Consider the following 4,271-nt stretch of genomic DNA (forward strand, 5'->3'; position numbering starts at 1 on the left):
GTCCACGGTTGGGGTGTAGAGAGCTCAGATGGATAGTCGGCCAAGGCCTAGATGAGTATCTGCAGTCGAGGCATTAGGGGCTCGGATGGTGGGCGGCTGGGACCTAGTGAGAGTCCACAGATGGGGGCGGGGTGGAGGGAAGTAATTGACATATACATAATATATAGAAAATACCAGATTTTGGGGCCAAAAATAGAGGGTGGAGTTGACATTTTCATAGTATTGACTATTATACACATATTATATAATAGGTTTTAAATATCTAATTGAGATTCTGTTGTGGCTTTCCTCTACCTCCTGTAAAAGAAGAAATAGAAGCCTTCAACATTCAATGAGAGGATCCAGTGCTCCTCTTGACCATACGAGGAAATTCAGAGCCTGGAGAACCCTACATGCCTCTCCTTCCCATCTCTGAATCTTCATTAATGTCTCATTGAAACCTATCTCTGCATCTTCTCTTAATGAATGGCAATTGTCATGGTGTATACAAGGTGTGGAGATAATGTGGATTAGGCTACAAACTCACATTGCCAGGGAAACTTGACACTTTTCTCTTATCAAGACACATTCCCAATTGAAATCTTATCTTCCCTTTACTGTGATTTTGGTTAAAGGAATAAGTGTTAACCAAGACACAGGGAGATACGGTTTCAGTTTCTTTAAATTATCCTGTGATATAATGACCTCAGTGCCTCACTTTAACATCTGAGAATATAATTTAAATACAATTCTTAGTACAATTTACATTTTTCAACATTATTTGCCTGCAAAAGCAGTAAAAAAATATCAAAATAAGCAACACCAGTGACAATGTACCTTTAGTTCATGATTTCACATTCTGTACCTCCAAAAGGAAACATGAAAAGAATCACAAAAAAACCTTCGGAAATCACCAAACCCAAATGATGAGCAAGTCAATCAGAAAGTCATTTCATCAGAAGAGTTAATATTAGAATGGAATGTGAACAAAATCTTGTTATTTTATAAATATTACTGACAATTTATAAAGTACAGCAAGCAAACAAAAATTGATCTGCCAGAAATTAACACCACATCTTGATCACTAGAATTACACATACTCTGCTTACATTTAATCAAATTTAATCAGTAAAATTAGATATATATTATATATTGTCATTTTAATGGCCAATATGATAAAATAATGTGAGAAATAGATTAATTATGACTACCCATTTTAAAAAGTGGGCACCAATTGCTTTGCTCAGTAGATACATGAAGGCTAATAGTTGAAGCATCAAAATCTCCATTGATCTCACCATAATGAGATTATTTTTCATGAGATTATCTTTCCTGCACCCAACACACTAATAGCATTGTGAAGAAAGTATGTCAGTGCCTCAACTTCCTCAACATTTGTGGAGGTTTGGTATGACATCAGAACCCCTGGCAAATTTCTTCAGATGTGTGATGGAAAGTGGGGTGACTGGCTGCATCACAGTCTGGCATGGAGACACCAATATCCCTAAGCGTAAAGCCCTGCAAAAGGTAGTGGACATAGCCCAGGACATCAAACCTCCCCCCACTATCAAAAACATCTACAGGGAACGCTGCCGTCAGAGAGCAGCAGCAATCATCAAGGGTCCATAACACACAGCACACACTCTGTACTTGCTGCTACCATCAGGAAAGAGGTATGGGTGCCACAAGACTCGCACCACCAGGTTCAGGAACAGCTGCTACCCTCCGCCATCAGACTCCTCAACAACAAACTCAATCAGGGATTCATTTAAGGACTCTTGTCCACTTTATTGATTTTTTAAAATTCTCTCTGCATTGCACAATTTGTTTACATTCATTATCTGTTTACAGTTCTTTATTTGGTTGAATGTATAAGCTGGTTATAGTCGTTTTGCACTCCCAATAAGTGCTAATTCTGCCTCACCCACAGGAAAAAGAATCAATTATCTTCAACTTAATTTATTGACACAGGAAATGCATATCTATAGTATACTGCTGAATAAAGACCAGTGTTATCATGTGATGTTGACCATTGCCTTTCTAATTTATTTTTACTCATTTTGGCCTGATTTAAAATATATGATTTTTTAAAATTTTCCTGATGCCTGAGTAACTATCTTAATTGTCTTGGAGTGCGTTAGGGCATGCAGGATAATTTTTTTTTCAGTCAGCTTTTATTTATCTATGTGTCGCTAAATAGATTAATTTGTAACAGATAACAGTACAGATTTATTGTCATAGCATTAGGTTAACACTGATTTTATTCTATTTGTTTTTAAACAGGTGCTATGCAGGCTAAAATAGCACTTAAAATAAAAATGGAGGTAAATTAGTATCATTATTTTTTTCTATAGATAATGGGTTTTTACCACATGTTCTGCATATTTAATCAGTCTAAGAACTGTTTGTGCTCTCAAGGAGCTTTATACATTAAAATATGCTTCACATTCTATATTTCTTTCAACTCATCTTCATTTCAGTAAACTTTTACATAACACATCAATTTTCTGTGTATAAAAACACAAGCGACTAGTCACAGAATGGTTTGATAGGCAAAGAGTTTGGAAACTTAATACCTCTAATGAGTTTGTTTATAGGCATCATGTCATTGGATGGGCAGAATCAAGTAGAGTTGCGATGCCCTTCAGAATTGGCCAGCCGGCAATACTCAACTGCCAGGGGTAAAGAATAGTTTCCAGAACTGATATGGTTTCTGCCAATGTGGTTGGATCTCAGGAGCCCGGAATCAGTGAGATTTATTAATCTCACCCTCTGCTCTTCTCTTTGCCTCCTTGCTGACAAGAGGTCAAAACATGGAGGGGACCCCCTACAAATATCATGAATTACATTTGCACTGGGATATCTGGGATGTCTGTGTAGGCCCATTAGAGATGGGGAGATGTGAGCTCATGGACAGAATTCAACTTCAGCCTCATCAATTTGAAAATTCCTCCACAGGGACTTTGTATCCAGAGGAAGGAAAATCATCATAAGCAAAATATCAGTTTTACTGAACAAAAATATATGCCATAGAGAGGAAGTGCAGTGATCATTCGCTGGACTGATTCCAGGAATGGCAAGTTTGCCACAGGAAGAGGCGTTGATTAGACTGAACGATGTTTTTCAAAGTTTAGAATACAATGCAGAAATACGTCCTTTGGTCCCAACGCCCATGCTGATCTTTTTGCCTAGCTGGACTAATTGCACTTGCCTTCCTTCATTAGGACTGTAATATTTGTAAAATGAGAAGAGTTCTCATGGAAACTTGTAAGATTCTTAAAGGCCTTGACAGTCTAAGTTGGCGGAGAATGCTTTATCTGATTGAGGGATGAGGAGCAGAGAGCCTGATTTAAGGATAAGTGCCAGGCTGTTTATGACTGCAAAGTGGAGAAATATATTCATCAGGATGTTGTTTAAACCATGAACTTCTCTGCCCTGATGACTGAATGCTCAGATGCTGTTTATTCAAAACTGAAATTTCTTGCATTAAGGAAGTCAAAGCAGAGGGAGGTGGAAAGTAACCCTGAGGTAGAAGATCAGACATTATCTTGATGAATGGAAAAGGAGGCATCATTTCTTACATCTTTGGGTTTTTTTTTGTTTTTTTTTTAATTTTTTAAAATTTTTCACACTATAAACCATATTGACCAAGATACATACAGACATTTTTCTTCTTAAATATATACAATGTTGATGCAACCTGAGATCTATTTCTCTTCCTCTTTCATGTCAGGGTAGGCTTTGTGCCTTGCAATTTTTGCACTATGTAGTTCCAACCCTACCAATGTGTAGTCCTCAGAATACTGCAGCAATTCACCACCGTTCTGGCTCATGTCGATATTAAGGGTGTCTTGAGACCCATTGAGTAGTCTGAAGCATTACATTACCATATGGTGGCTTATCTCAGTGAGATGCCTGGCTTTCTTTGGGCCAGTTGCTTGTACTCATTGGCTGCATTACTTCTGAACAGATTTTCAGAGCTTCCATGGCCACTGTGCTCTTGAATTCTATGGAGGTCATAATTGCAGATAACATGGCATAACAACATTTTTACACAAAAAATTACTTGAAAAAAATTATCATTGATATTATCTTAACTTTCCACAAGCAAGTGATGAGTAATATTACATTTTAAGAGAAAGAAAAATAAGATTGAGAAACCAATCTGTAGGTGGCTAAAGCAATCTTTATTTACCATTTTATTTATCACGAACATATTATTACATTCATAGAAAAATAGTTCCATAATTTTTAAATATAGAATTAAACATCAAATAATTATATTATCCATC

General features: G+C 36.9%; 1 long non-coding RNA gene across 1 annotated transcript in view; it reads left to right on the top strand.

Moving 5' to 3' along the window:
- LOC138751504 (uncharacterized) overlaps positions 1-4,271 on the top strand; it is a 93,955-nt gene that overhangs the window by 36,365 nt on the left and 53,319 nt on the right. The window lies entirely within an intron of this gene.

This window comes from Narcine bancroftii, chromosome 1 (genome assembly GCF_036971445.1).
Source record: "Narcine bancroftii isolate sNarBan1 chromosome 1, sNarBan1.hap1, whole genome shotgun sequence".
In the NCBI taxonomy this organism is placed as follows: domain Eukaryota; kingdom Metazoa; phylum Chordata; class Chondrichthyes; order Torpediniformes; family Narcinidae; genus Narcine; species Narcine bancroftii.